The sequence below is a fragment of the Dreissena polymorpha genome, chromosome 8 (assembly GCF_020536995.1).
Source record: "Dreissena polymorpha isolate Duluth1 chromosome 8, UMN_Dpol_1.0, whole genome shotgun sequence".
NCBI lineage: Eukaryota > Metazoa > Mollusca > Bivalvia > Myida > Dreissenidae > Dreissena > Dreissena polymorpha.
In genome coordinates, this window is record NC_068362.1 from 25,247,238 (window position 1) to 25,264,231 (window position 16,994).

At 32.8% G+C, this 16,994-nt stretch overlaps 1 protein-coding gene across 1 annotated transcript in view; it reads left to right on the top strand.

Moving 5' to 3' along the window:
* Positions 1 to 5,207: 5,207 nt before the first annotated feature.
* LOC127842114 (neurogenic locus notch homolog protein 2-like) overlaps positions 5,208 to 16,994 on the top strand; it is a 135,240-nt gene continuing 123,453 nt past the window's right edge. Inside the window, exon 1 of the mRNA XM_052371451.1 lies at positions 5,208 to 5,218. The gene's annotated coding sequence lies outside the window, so the exon portion shown is untranslated. The remainder of the gene's footprint in view (positions 5,219 to 16,994) is intronic.

Below are 16,994 nucleotides of genomic sequence, written 5' to 3' on the forward strand. Positions count from 1 at the left end.
TCTAGCTTAACCGTATGATACGATTCAGATATTTAAACCTGTTCGTCCACCATAAAAAGTTGATACATCGTTATAACAAGGATGCTACTTTGTGTTATGATGTAATTTTAAGAATACCATGTGAAAGATTGTATTGACTTTAAAACTTAAAATCAACTGATAAAAGTTTTGTATTCCTTTGTGTACACACTGAAATATGTATCCACATAACGCATGCGTATAATAGTGCAATAATATACAACAGGTAATGGTAACCTTGCACAAATATATTTAACCAAATTTATCTATTTTTCTTTATATCCTATAGCCAACAATAGTAAATAATTGCTTGTTCGAAATATTAAGTAATTTTAGAACTAGAACACTTGGAGTAAACAATAACAATAGTAATAATTGCGTATCATTAAAACCTATACAATAAACTTAAAGACAAATTAGGAGGGTTAGCGTCCGGGTGGGGATGTATCCAAGGAGGCAAGTGTCTATCTAACTCAAATTCGACATGGTTTCTTATGTCCGAGAGGGGCATGTGTCTGAAATTCTTTTTCATTATGTACATATCAGTATAAACCTCCAAAGGACAGTGCTTGTTGTACACCTTTTTTTCTTTTTAATAAACTAACTACTTTGAGGTGTTGAACGTCATAACCTGAACATACAATGTCAATGGTAACTATAAAAAACCATAGCATGATACAAATCACTAAATGCATTACTTATCTATTGCTTGATTGCTCCCCATGATTTAATTCGTAAAACAAATAACAAGGACGGAAAATAACAATCCATTTTAACAAGAACTTACTGTGCTAAAAGTGAAATTGCTAATTAAAATAATATTTTAAAAACACCAGTGTGATGTGTCTCGAAAAGTAAATTGGCATGCTTTTTCTGATATTGTCATGGCATTTGTATATACATAAGACTATAACCAGACTTTTTCAATACAGCCGTTTGGTATCTCTTTAGCTGTTGTTACTTATGTTGTCACAGGACTTGACAAAGGACTGTTAACAATTTTAAGTTTGCATCGAGTGACTTTACTTTTTTCTAGACTTATGTAAGGAAACTCAAACTTAAGTTGAATTGTCCAATTTAAATTGCTTGCACTTGGACTTCAACTTTTATGTTTGTTTTTCGAAATTTAATTGCTGTCAGCAATTTCAACATGAGTTAGCTTTAAAATCAATTGTTCCATATTTTATAAACGATTGATAAATAACTCAATTTCCAACAATGATTACGCGTTCAAACTAACTGTATTTTAAGTATATAACGTTCGCTCATTTATATAAAAGATTCCATTATTTGTATATAGGCTGCGAACAAGTTTAACACAATACCAATCTTCTAATTTTTAAACAGATGCTATTTATTTAGTAATTCGGAGCATTAACTATAATATAATTAGCCGCATTCTGTTTTCAAGAATATCATAAACACGATTTTCAAAATTCTTAGATCCAGTTTTTATGTACAAATATCTTGCTTGGTTGTCGGGTTTTAATAAGATGGTTTATCATCAAGCGGTTGTAATAATTTATAGTTGAACGTTCATATCACCCACCGTGAAACCCTTTAATCATTTAGTCTCAAAGAGCATGTGAAATGGTCGACAATAAATGCATTGTTGTTGTTACAACGCTGATACTGGTAAACATACCATTAATTTATAAATTGCGGTTTGAAATGGAAAGTTAATAAGAAAGACTGCATATGATTGTGGAAAATATCGCTTAAAGACAGCAATTAATTATATATAATACATGATATTCATATTTCAGTGTGCACATTCATGTGTGGGTAACATATGCGACGGTAAAGCATGCAAGCAGAAAGATTTATGCGGTGAATATTTGGGAACATGTATATGCAGAAAGGTAAGAAGAGTGATACATGTCGTTGCGCACATAGTGTACAGGCAAATTAAATAATAATATTAGGTTATGTAAAAGCGATGTGTATAGTGATGATATGATTGGACGAGTAAACATGGAATATACCCATCGGCTAGTCCGATTTGAGGACGCCAACTGTGAGCAAGTGCCAATATATCACTGCATTGTACACATCGCTGGTACTTATATATAATGATTTTATTATTTCCGTTATGTGCGTGTTTCAAGTTTAATTTACATAACGCAGAAATGCGAAAGAACGCGAGTACTTACGTAGGTTTATGACGACGTGAGATTTTTATTGTAATCATCGTTTTTCTGAAAGATATTGGAGTAAGTTTAAATTATTTAACCGAATGTCTACATATCTGCAACATAACTATTTCCAACAGAATGTAAATAATATCTTATTTCATACAATATCGTTTTGGAGTAAATAGTTATTTAATAGCATATTCAACATTTCAAAAATATGTGTTTAAAATGAAACTTCCAGACGACTCAAATTATATTATCTGAAATAAGGATTTATGAAGGGTAAATAAAAGAAACATAGTACATGATACACCTATTTGAAAACATGTTTACTATCTGATTGTAAAAGTAAGATATTGTTGGATTATAACAGTCGTGTCTGTAGCAGTATAAACATATGTTGTCAAATTTAGTTATTTGGTTACTTGTAATCTTTCCTTATAGTTGAAAATACAACAGTAAATATTCAATATGTAATAGGTTTTTAAGAAAATAATCAAGATGGCAGCACCATGATATTTCTTGAAAACCGTGACCTAAAAAGTATGCAACGCATAGCAGGTCGTATCAAGAAATTTACTTTGTTCGAAAACAAATTTTTCAACGCTGTCTAAAATAGGATTTATATACGTTAAAATGTACCACAAATATCAAATTTTATTGCACCCTTATATTCGTTTCACTATTCCAAAAAGATCAATTAATGTATAAATGTATGCAGTGCCCCAGATAATTATTTGGGAAATAGGGTTTTCACCCATTGATTTTGAAAAATAGGGTGATTTCATTCTTGAAATAGGGTGAAATGAGTTATAAAAAGGTATACCTTAAAATCATTGATGCTTTACTTCTGTTGAAGCTGCACACTTGTATTGATTCAATAAAACTGTAAACTATTATAATTAACTTTAATAAACTGATATTTCATAACTTCTTTAATCCTTGAAACTATCCATAATAAAAACTTAAAAAAAGAATTGTTAATTGACATCTTTGTAACTGTCAAACATATAGACTGATATTTTGGCGCAACAATCGCGGACGTTTTCGACCTCTTTTAGACATATTTATTTCGGATCGTTATAGAAACTGAAAGTACAGTCGCTTTACAAATACATGCACAATAATTGACATATGAAGTCAGATTGAAAACGCATGTATGTTATCGTAAATAATTTGGTCAGACGCTTTCTTTAACTATGAAATCTGGTCCGCAGAGCGTTTGAATAACTTTGACTGTTATCCTGCTCCGTCATCCAGGCGCTTGCTGAATGAAACTGTCCCCGCTTTACAATAATAATTCCAAAGAGCAAATACCTAAAATGAGCAAAGCATTTTCGATCGAAGCGATTGTATCGTACGCATTAAATTTGCAGAATTAGCGTAATTTTCAAATTGTTTGCGTTTTCAATACGCATGATATTGTATTTATTTGCGTTTTTAGATATTTTAATAGAGTGAAAGACGCAGATACGCAGCTTATCTGGGGCACTGAATGTCACTAGTATAATGCGATTACCAAACATAACACACTTTTACTACTGTATTTTGCAATGTGTATGATATTTGTATATACACATGCTATATCTCATTAATGTGACATATTGTCTAATGCGATGTGTTTCATTGTACTTAAAATTGCTCTGATGCACATATAAAATAACAGGACAAAAATTAAATAAAATATTCGTCATGTAAAATAGGGTTACATTTTTGATGCCGTCGGAGAATGTTTAGACATTGATGAATGTGCAGCCCATCACCATGATCCGTGTGGACACAGGGGGCTGTGTTCCAATACCATTGGGGATTACACGTAAGATATCAATTCTTAATGCTTACACGAATAATTCAGAATTAAGGCTAGAAAAAAAAGGTATTTTAAAATTTATAAGAACTAACAGATTAAAAGCACAAAACGTGACAATGATGAAAATCTACTCGTCGCCATATTTACTCTTTTTACTTATGATGATTAGAAATGTATGGTTTTACGACTGGAAATATTGTATAAAGCATCCAATTTGTGATCGCATATGTATCTTTCATTTTGCAAATGTATCGCTTTTCTTCAAATCATAATAAATCTGTATTTAATCTGTGTTTGTTTTAACATGAAGTCTTATGCGTATTTCTGTCATACGTTCGAACTTATTCCTAGCGTAAAACAACACGTGTGAATAGTACTGTTTTCAACATGTTAAGTTGGTATTTTTAGTATTTGTATTGAATTGTTAAGGGTTTTTTCTACTGACCAGGAAAAAGACGTTACTTTGACAATATGTCGTCATCAACGTCACAATCCGTAAAAATAAAAATAAATTTCAGAACTTTAATTGTTCAAAATTTAGAATATTAGTTTTACAAACAGTGGTTAAAATTTGGAAACAAAGGCTCTTCGTTTAGAAATCTTAAATGTGTAGGACTAAAACATATTTTGTTCTAAGTTTAGACACATTTGCCATGGATTATAAAAATAATGTTTGTTTGAAAATTCATAATCCTTATCATCCGCCAATTGTTAACATTTTGTTCTACACAGTCCATTATGTTTCTGTTTAATTAAAACGTGTTTCACTTCTTTTACAGATGCAATTGTCTAGAAGGCTGGTCGAATGATTCCCATTGTTTGACGAAATTATCCGACCCTGCTTTCTGCATGCCTGGTTACACGGGGAAAAGGTGTAGCGATGCAATATGCGGTCAACATGGGTACGCCCAGCCAAAAGACTGCAGTGATTTCGAGTAAATTGCTTTATTTATACATTCGAAACCTGCAAAGTGCACTGATCATATCATGAAAAGACTTCATTATCGACAAAATGATGCACTGTTTAATGTATTGTTAAATAAAATCACGTTGTTTTTCTATATATACTTTAGCTCGGTGATTGATGCGGCATTTAATATCGTGATGAAAATATTATATTTCCGATTCAGATGCATCTGTGATGCTGGATGGACAAACATCCATGGTTCAAGGAAGAACCCATGTAATCAAGATATAGACGAGTGTCATGACCCAAATGCGTGTAACCAACGTAGCACGTGCATCAATAGTCAAGGTGCAAAAATATATATAAACGCTTTAACCTTTAACCTTGTTAACAATGCTGACGTAGTTTTGCAACATATATACCGGATGCATTATTATTACCATGGGTTTTAACTTGAATGTTTGTAACCAACATAGCACGGTCACAAGTAAACAAGGTGATCCAAATCCCGTATGCGCCTTTTAAGGGACAATTTCACAGATGTTGGCATGTATTGAAGTTTGAACTTTAATGTTTTTGATTTATAAATTTAAACAATGGAACTTAAAAGTTAAAAAGTTATCCTCATCTGGTCTCGAGCCACTGACTCTTGGAGTAAAACTCGAACATCTGCACCACTCAACCATTCCTGCTCATACAGTGAGTGGTGTATTTTATACTGTATAAAGCAATTCTCGTTGTGTCACCAAATATAACGATAATAACAGAACTCTCCAAATCATTCAATCGTTTCGCATTTGTCACGCCTCATAATGTTTACGTTGTTAATTCGTTAACAGATGCATATAACGGATATTTTTATCATGGTAAATGTTCAGTAGTATTGTTTTCTCTCGTTTATCCTAACTACAATGAATATTTCCGAATCTGCGACAATTCTTTTAATGTGCTAATTTTTCAAATTGTGAAATGGTCACTTTGACATTGATATAAGTTGACTAGTTCTGTGAAGATTCGACGTATGGTTCTTATACATTTACCTGACTTATTTTATTGCCATGGCTTTAATGCATATATTTGTCACCGACAAAGCACAAGTTCCCCCACCTTTACAGTAACATGATTTCCCATTAGCATAAGCGGGTTATCTTAGGGCGTAATAACGTTACTGAATTTACATTTGTTTTGGCCATGCATATGTGTGATGTTTCCCTTATTTCGTAACTGTTTGCTACGTAACTACTGTACATATGTTTAACTCGACCCCAGTGCGGGAACTGATTCAATGGACCAATAAAGTTTCTATATATTTCTGTATAAAAACGGTTGGAGAGTTTGTCCAAGTGAAAAACAAACACAAACAAACAATTTAACGATAAAATAACGATCTGGGAGCCGTTTCATCAACGATTTACGACTAGTTGTAAATTACGATTTACATAAATTACGATGTTTCAATGAAATCGCGTTTCATCAAGCAAATCGTAAATTAAAATTACATAAATTTCATACATAAATATACGACTGGGTAAGGGCACCCGTAAATTAACGTAATGGCGGTCGTTTTTGTCATCCAAGATGGCAGGAGACGAACAATTACCAATGCCAAGGCTTTTAAGGGAGAGATTGTTCTCGAAAACCTTAGAGATGAGAACATTGCTTCGATATATCGTCTAAGTAAGGGCGGAATAGAGCGATTGTTGGTTTTGATCGGGGAAGACATAGCACCAACTTGCCGGCGAGCTCATCCCTTTCATTCCGTCGCTTAGGTATGTAAATAAGGCGAAGAAATCATTGATTTAAACAAGTATAATTATAAAATTGTATTTATTTTCAAATAGCAAATAAGTAGCATTTAACCCAAAAACTTGAGAGTAGTTGCCCTTTGTTTACTTAGCATTTGACAACTCGGATTTTGCAAAATGGTTGAAGAATAAGTTATTGTTGTATCTTTTCTTAATAAAAGCATTCGATGATTACCGTTATTAGTTTAAGCATTTATTGTTGTGTTTCTTTACAAATGACTTTATGTTAAACTCATTCTATTTTGTGTCGACGTGTACTTATCGATGACTTTAAGTGCAGACTGATTTACCCCACCCGCTAATGTTGAACTTGTAGTTGTTCTACTTCCAAATGTTATGATTGAACAATACTTTACCTCGAAATTGTTGATTATAACATCGTGATCATGAAAATGAATATGACATCATGATGTTGTTTGTGTTTGCTATTTTTAAACAAGTTATTGTATTGGTTAGTTATGTAGATGCTGAGTAATGGTACCTTATGTATTTAATAATTGTCGAAAAATCAGCTTAATTGTTTCTATATTGTTCTCATTTGATTACAATGTTGTTCGATCGGTCATTGTCAGCTCGGATACTACTTACCTGTACCCCGGGTACTCTTTAAGTATACTTACATGTAGAGCTAACCCTGTTACAGTTAATTATTAACTTAATTTTCTTTAATATAGCCGGCAATTTAATGCTAAATGGGTTGTTGTAGGCTTAATTTTTTTAATTATGTTCACATTAATGTCATTTTTTTTCTCAAATAGTCTTTATATCATCAAAATTTATACTCAAAAAGCATATTGATGCAGTTTTTTCAAAAGGTAAGTTTAATTTAGATAAACAATATGGCTTTACATTTATCTGTAGTGCACTGTACCACACCGAATTTTGGGCAATAATACAACTCGGGTACAGTCTAATAAGGACCGGGTACGTTTAAGTATATTAACCTTACCCGAGGTACATGCAAGTATGCTTAATGATACCAGGGGTACATGTAAGTAGTACCCAAGCTGTGAATAACCAATCGAGCGTGAGTAAAGTAGATTGTACCTTATGTCTTTAATAATTGCAGAACAATTACCTTATTTATTTCTATATTGTTTCCATTTGATTACAATTTATTTATTTGTCAAATTCAATTCTGCAGTGCTATAAATATGCACCCCCATCCCAAAAATTTATTTCGTGCATATTGATGGGGCTTTTTTATTTATTTACTCCTTTTCTGCATTCCTCCCTTTTGTGTTGGTAATGTGAACATGAAATGATGAGCACTTTCATGTTAATGAATAACTTTTATTTTTTTTATAGATTTTGGCATATTGCATATTGCCAAGGGAGATGTTTACTGAGGATTCCATGCCATTAATATGCAGGCTGTTGCTGATGCCAGCATGAGGTAAACGTAAATACAGTGTTATGATTCATTACCTTATCATTAAATTTGGTATTAAAGCAGATAAATACCATAAAAGGTTGAAATAAGCGTAATGCTTATCATCTTTGACATCTAATAATCATTAGTTACGTACATGCGCAAAAATCATTAACTACCACAATAAGCACTATTAGCACTGTATGATCAAGCTTTTGTTCTTTTATGTGTTAGCCAATGCAGCTATCAGTATTATCTTTAAATATTGTCTTAAGTTACATTATTTCATCTAGGTAAGGTAACTAAAATATAGTGATTTGATAATACTTAAGCTAGTTTTGTGAACATTATTGAGATGCTTTCCTACCTTAATCTAACAATATTAACTGTGGACTGCTTTTTTATCAAAGACAAAGCAACTGCCCAATAAAATATTTCAATTTACAGCAATATCTGAGCACCAATGATGAGGGTCATCTGCTGGGAGATAGTGGGTATCCGTTAAGGACTAACCTGATGACCCCTTAACCTCATCCCTCCCATGCTGCGGAACAGGCCTACAATGACCATCTATGTAGAGGGTGGGTAGTAGAAAGGGCATTTGGAGTGTTGAAATCACGAGATTGGTAACATATTATATAGGTTGTGAAATATAAGTCTTATTAGTGCGAGATCAACTTACCACACAGTATTTAAATGAAGTATTAGTGCCAATCTCTTTCTCACAGTGTCTTAAATCAGACGTAACGTCTAAAGCTTGATAACGTACAACTTTAATAATCAAATTTTAGAATTTATATGTAAAGTAACTTTTATAATAACTGAGGGTTGTTTGCATGTGTAAATATGATGTTTCATAAAAAAATGTCCGTTTAAATAAACTGATGATTTATTCATTTTATTTTAAATCTTAAAAATTCATTTTGCTTATCATCAGACTCTATGTATGAAATATTGTTTACTAGTGCATTTAAATGATATTATGCATTAATAGTGAATACAGGCACAAATAAAGTGTTTTGTAGGCTATATATTATATATAATTTATATTGAAATTAAATTAATGTCAATGGTATCAGGACAATTTAGTCACTTAGACAAATGTCTATGTTAAAGAAATACATTTGATATTTGTTTAGATATCTGCATGCCACTGGTGGATGTTGGCCTTTCAAGTCCAATAAGTGCTGTGAAATATCAACTGTGTACATGCCCCTGCATAACCTGTGTCTGGATTCAAACGTTCCACTGATAGAGGAATTGGTTGGAAATGAGATGGAACCGGAAGTTATGAACAACACACCAGTACATCGAGCAGCATGTTATAAGAGGCAGCAGCTGATCAAACTGTTTCATAAAATGTGTTAAAAATTTATAGTTATAAATGTTATAAAGTGATAGATGGCTCGAGTCTTCTCTGAATAGGCAGAGCTACACTACTCAGCCAAATGGCGTAAAGTTGTGTCATAGCTGATTTGGAAGGATTGGTATTCCTGGTCGTCTAGACACAATAGTTACAACAGCTGATGTTTGCATGTTTTATAATTGTGTATGCATAATTTGTCTAATATTTACTTCAAGGTTATAGGTTTGTGAAAGAAAAAAATGTCAATGTTCTGAGGACCAATAAAAAAAGTTATGTGTTAGGTATTACCAAGTGCTTGATTTAATATTTATTTTAAAGGGAACTTTTCCTAAATTTTGGCAGATATTCAAGTTTTTCATTAAACGCTTTTATATTGATACATGTAAACACTGGATCTAAAAAGCTCCAGTAAAAAAAGAATACAATTAAAGAAAGATAAAAAGTAACTCCTACAGGGCTCAAACCACTGACCCCTGAAGTAAAAGCCTCACACTAAGACCACTTGTCCGTCCATGTTGATACAATGAGTGATGTATTTTACACTTTATATAAGCAATCCTCATCGTGTCACAAAATATTACGACAACAAGTGAACTCTACAAATTATTCAATCGTCGAGTGTTGCAGCAGATAGTTGCAACGCTTTAAAATTTTCAAGTTTTTAAATCGTCAAAAGTTGCATATAATGGATATTTTAGAGCATGGTAAATGTTCAGTATTACTGTTTCCTCACAAATATCATAACTACAACAAATGTTTGCGAATCTTAAACTTATTTTTTTTAATTTAGTAAATTTACCAAAACTGGAAAAGGTCCCTTGAATATTGAACAGTTATCTGAGCTCCAGAAAAGATCATATACTCAAGGTACTTTTCCCCATTAACAATTATTCAAGTGATATTTTACCCACTGACTTTCGCTCTAAAAGGTGTTCTCTGTAATGAACATTCTCAAAGCCACATTAAAACAAGGGCTGTTAGTAAAACATGCATGCCCCCCATTTGGGCTGTCAGTTGTAGTGGCAGTCATTGTGTGAATACGTTTTTTGTCACTGTGAACTTGACCTTTGACTTAGTGACTTGAAAATCAATAGGAGTCATCTGCCAGACATGATCAATGTACCTATGAAGTTTCATAATCCAAGCTGTTGGCATTCTTGAGTTACCATCCGGAAACCATTTTACTATTTTGAGTCACCGTGACCTCGACATTTGACCTAGTGACCTGAAAATCAATAGGGGTCATCTGTTGCTGCAAGCAGATAGGTATAGGTGTTTATTTCTATCCAATACGCCATAGTAGGCACATGAGGACAACATAAATTCACAATAAAATTAACAACAACGTAGGCAAAGCAAAATGCAAAAATAATAAAGATAATAATACACACGCACGCCCATACGCATACACCCACACTCACACACGCGCACACGAATACACCCACTCCCATACACACATGCCCACACTCACAAGTGAACTAAACATACATAAAACGTGCATGGACAACACAATAATCATGAAAACAAGCGGAGAAGCCCATTATGAGTGATAAATAATTATAATAAAAACTAGTTTATACATTTAACAGAACTAAATATTAAATATTAAATACACAACATATGACACTATGTTCATAATAAGTAAGCATGCCTACATGACCTGGTTTTGTTTCTGAAAGTTGGTTTTTGTACTGCAAAATTAACCTAGCTTTCTGAACTTAAACTCAACATTTGTGTGTGACACTAATGCTCTACATTCCAATTTCTTTTTTAAGTACATGGATGTCGAAAGAATTAAATAAAAAATACCTTGACACACAAGTTTATACCCTGGTAAATAGGTTACCGGTAATAAAGTTAAATGAAAAAATGCAGCAATACTTTATCCCCATAAAACAGAGTACAATGAAAAACAAGAGCACCGCATAACAGGTGTGAACGCTCGGCTACGGGTGCATTTTTTAACGAATAAAAGCTTGTCAGAATTATTTTAAGGTCCTTCACCTTTGACCTAGTGACCTAAATATGGGTGAGGCGTGTAGAACTCGTCAAGGTGGAGCTGCATATGAAGTTTCAAAGTTATAGGTGGAAGCACTTTGATTTTATGGCCAAAGTTCAATACATTGACAAAATGTTAAGGACTGAGCATGACACGGACGACACGACACGCTGGCTATGACAATACCTTGGGTTTTCTCCGAAAACAGCCCAGCTTTAAATTGAAAACATAAATTGTTACATTTTCATTGTAGGAAATAATTAGCAGTCAGCTTTACTATAATCTATAGAAAAAATAAATAATTACTAGTTGTTGCTTCTGCCTTCAGTTTTATGTTTTAATGTAGCTGAGTGACACAACTTCTGTTTGAGTTTTGTCAACCGTGTTCTCTGTCCATTCAATTTTGGTCCTTCAGCCAGTAATAACATTTTCTTTTCTGGAAAAACAAAGAAATGAAAACTGCATTTGTGATCTTTACATGTAACACAGTTTTGCAGAGAAAGCAATATAAATCAATGATGATTATTTAAATCTTGTGAATCAACACTATAATAAATTATTGTGGAAAATGATATTTATTTAATGCTTTCTGGTGGTTTATAGAGAAATATCGGTGGATTAAAACGGATAATTTCACTATTTCAAACAATGAAAATTATCAGTGAGAATTATCGATAATTTTCATTGCTTAATGTGAAATGACGTCATTTATTTGACAAAATGACGACATAATCCCAACGACACTCTTAAGTAAAACTCTTTAACAATGTATATAAACTGCGAAAAAAGCATAAAATAAAAAGAAAATTTGTTGGATTCGGTGAAATATTGATTTTAATTCACTCGTGATCATAGAAAATATATATTTTCGTTCGTGGCTGCGCCACTTGTGAAAATATCATTGTCTATAATCACTTGTGAATTAAAAACGATGATCCACCGAATCCAACAAATATCCCCTATATAATAGACAAACAAATAGCATTCTCAATGATATGACATTTGTGATTACTAAACATGTTGTGTCATGTGAATCTAATACCTTATTGAAATAAAATATTTGATAATTGAACACAAAAATGCTGACATGACAAACTTTCAATCCATGATGTCTTGTTATTGTCAGCCTGAATTCCGATTGGTCTCTATTAAATTATATTATTAAACTGTTAATTGATCTACACCACAGTCACATTTCTGCATAGAAATAACAAAACAATTAATCTTACCAATACATTTTTATTCATGGATAAAGAAAATAAGCAAAAAATCTTCATTCTTGTCAATATCAATTGCCGCCTTAGAGTCTTTTGATGATTTTTGCTTTGGCAGACACTTGGCTGAAATAATTCGTGTTCAGATTTATCCTGAACGCGAATTATTTCAGCTGTCTTCATTCATAACCAACAAGTTCTCAACTCACATTTCAACCGTCTCCATCCAAAATAACTTCTTTTTGCGTTTAGAAACGGAAGGAGAGTGTCGGCCAAACAGCAATCGGTAGCCTTCCACACCGGTCTACACGTCGTTTTCCAGTGTTTGTTTTTGTTTCGATTCACAACTAGCATTGTTTTTTGTTAGTCCAAATAATTAGACGTAATTCGACCTCTTATTTATAGGAGTATGTTTTTTTTGTGCGATGTTTGCCTTAGCTGACAGAACGCGCGAAAATTACGTCATGCAATTTTTCAGACTGTGTCACTATTTTTTTCGGTTACAAAATACGTATATTTAAGTAGTCGTATTTTATGTATGTTGCATTTACGATTTCGTTGATGAAACGGAGTTTATGTAAAATCGTAAACGACTACATTAATCTCGATACATAATTTACGATCGTATAAAAATACGTAATTATTGATGAAACGGCCCCCAGTATTTTAAATTATGTAAGAAGCAGTGTGCTATGCATATGTAATTTTAGGTGTTTCTTAAAGCTTAACCAGTGCATGTCTTTCATGTAGCACATATAGATAAGTATCAAGGCGTTAATTTTGAACACACAATCTGATTTATAAACCTTAAAAAGTGAAGAGCAAAATGCCGATGAAGGCAAACAATGTAGTTTCAACGAGAAATGTATAGAGGCTTGTTCACAGACCTTTTGCACGTTTTGAATGTTTAAATATGAAGAAGTGAATGTCATGTTTCGAAGATTAAATCGATAGGTTTTATAATCAGAAATTACTACTTAAAGCATAGTTATAAAAACAATTAACGAAAGAAAGGTATGTTGAACCGGAATAAGAACAGTCCGATTTAAAGGCTTATACTTAAACACGTCGACCTATGCTGACCGTTTCATGTTTGTCATGCATCGTTCACTTTATATAAACGACGTTTTCAATCATTTAATAAAAACAAAACAACAGATAATCGTTTTTTTCTGAATCACTTAATAAAATTATCAATTTCAGCTTAGGTTAAAACATAAATGAAACTGTGTTTACAGTATGGGTTGGTTCCACGGCAAAATTGCTCACACAGATACATTTTTAGAAGCTTCTTCATAAATGAAAATGTATGTTTGGCAGGGTCGTTCACATGCGAGTGTCTTGTTCCCTGGTCAGGAGAGGATTGTCATGTATACAACTGCTCCACTGGCTTATGCAGCAACGGTGGAACTTGCAACAATGACAAGTGTACATGTTTATCTAATTGGACCGGAGAAGATTGTTCTAAATACAACTGTTCTACTGGCGAATGTAAGAATGGTGGAACGTGCAACATTGACAGGTGCACGTGTTTACCTAATTGGACAGGAAACGATTGTTCTATATACAGCTGTGCCACTGGCTCATGCAAGAATGGTGGAACATACAACAATTGCAAATGTACATGTTTATCTAATTGGACCGGCGAACATTGTTCTATATACAACTGTAACACAAGCTTATGCAGCAATAGCGGATCACGCTTCGATAACAAGTCTACGTGTTTTTCGAATTGGACAGGAGGAGATTGTTATATATTCAATTGTACCACTAACTTATCAAGGAATTGTGAATCATGCATCTATGACACGTGTACATGTGTATCTAATTTAACTTGGGAAGATTGTTCTAAATACAATCGTACAACACGCGCATGTAAGAACGGTGGATCTTGCAACAATGTCAATTGTACATTTTTATTAATTTGGAATTGTCAAGACTGTTCTATATACAACTGTACCACAGGCTTATATAGGAATGGGGAATCATGTGTAAACGAAACGTGTATATGTATATCAACTGTGACTGGGAAATATTGTTCTTTGCAAATATGTTGCACAGGAGAATCTGGCATTTCTAGAAAAGGTAAATATAACATCAATATTAAAATTGTTGTGTTCCTATGACCATTGCATATGCATATATGTAAAATAGTTTTAAATATGTGTAAAGGTGGTATAAGATTGTCATTTGAAGAAAATTCATGTGTTCCATAGGTTAATTGCTTTCGTATTCGATGTTACAGATAATGCTGCTACAAGAAACTATGTGCTGCACTACACATTGCTAGGACTCGCCCTTATATTTATGACGGTCATTTGTCTATTGACGGTTTGCATATACAGGTAAAAGATGTGTGATCTGTATTTAAAGATTATTGACGTTTGACGCATGAACCAATGCATTTGTTCCTAAAATTATACTTTTATGAACAGTGTCAATAGCCAGCAAGCTACATCATCATAACGTCACGATATCATTACTTTTTTTTATTTCACTGCACAATAAAAACAACATAATTTTGTTATCATAGTTTTGACAAACTGATTTACATGTAGTTATCGTTGTTTTACAGTAAGATGCAAAAAGCCCGTTCCCGTTCGAGACAGATAGACGATGTAACAAGAACACGTCCAACTAAAACTTATAATGCATACGATACCGACCGTAACGATTCAACTTGGATTACTCGAGTTGCACCAGTTGTGTGAAGAAAAAAAAACAAATTGCCTGTATAAACATGTATTAATTGTTAAACGTATCGCTGAGCATTGCCTTTGCTATTGTATTAATGTGAAGGTAGAAGTGACACTGCTTTGAGTAAACGCACATTCGTCAATGTGTCGTAAAAGAATCATAAAATCTAAAGAAATTAAATGAATTTCAAAGGAAATCTGTTGTAATTGAAATCAATTGCGTTGCTTTTAATCACCAATTATTGTGTTTTAAAGAAATTCGTCTAATTATATGCATTGTCAAAGATTCTCGGTATGAATAGCTTAAAGATTTTGTACGCTTGGCAATCGATGTGTTTTACTCAAATCATCAGAAGCTATCGCATGTAAAGAGAATAAATAGTTTGTGATTCCAAATAGTTATTACTTTACCGATTTTAGTTCATTAATTGGTATTCAACACACACAAAACTACCAAGTTTACTTTTTAGCGTCATGATAGCATTATCCGATTAAAGTTAATGTTTGTTAAAATAAAATGTTCGAATACATACAATTAACATAACGTTTTCGAATGCATGGTACATTTACGTATTAGATGTATAGAAATCAGTAAGTCAACTATCAATTTCAACCATGGCAATACATTTTTGTGTAACCATATTGAAAAACTTGCCAAATTAATATAATCTGCTAAACCTGATTTATCCTAAATCATAAAGCTTAGATGGAATTACTATTATCTTTGCCCTTATCCCAGGGTGTTACACATCAAACACTTGAATGTTACGTTTAGTTTTCATTTGAACGATGAATATCAATAATAACATCGCACAAGACGAACGTGTTTGCAAAACAGGTAAATACGCCTTAATTGCTTGTAAAGGTCAGATATCAGTTAGAATCCCCACTAATTTTGTACCGTGGTATACATCTTCACTCCTATTCCGAATGTCGTACATGATATTTTTTTAGTTCAAAAATGACTACTGTATACTATTTAATATTTCTTGTTTTCTTTTTCAAAAATTTATGAAAGCCTGAGAAAAAAGTATTTGATGCATAGAGGAAAATGTTCGTTTATTTAAAGGAAAATAAACATGATAGTCGACCGATATTCGAACCGGAGTATATTCAAAGGAAAGAAATAATGCAAACCTTTTAACTACAAATGCTGATTAGACATTGTATTTGTAGGACTTCAATTCTACTGTGTTACACAATATCCGGCCTGTTCAAAGCGTAAGGATTATAGGACCAATACTTTCAAAACAATGCGTCCAACTTGCTTGAACATTTGTACCAAAATGGTTAGATTCACCCTTATATTAAAATTGTATTAAAAATCCAGGGTTCGCAAACATTGTTATGTCTATATTGTACTTTCACATCTATGCATGCGAAAGTGATTCGTCATAGTTCAGCATAATTCGCCGGTAAGGATGTAAAGATTAGCATGGGGCCTAGCAGGTTCGATTACCGGCCGATGCCTTTTTTGGAAGTTGTAATACTGTATCGTATGTTGCAATGTGCTTAACAAGACTGATTAAAAAATCAAGTATACCAAAATATACCAAAATATACCTGACATGTTTCAGTGGGAATTATTGATATTAAAGAGCAAGTAGTTTTTTATTTATTCTCTCCATACGTTTATTGAATATATATGGGAAAAAGACATTTTGAAAAACAC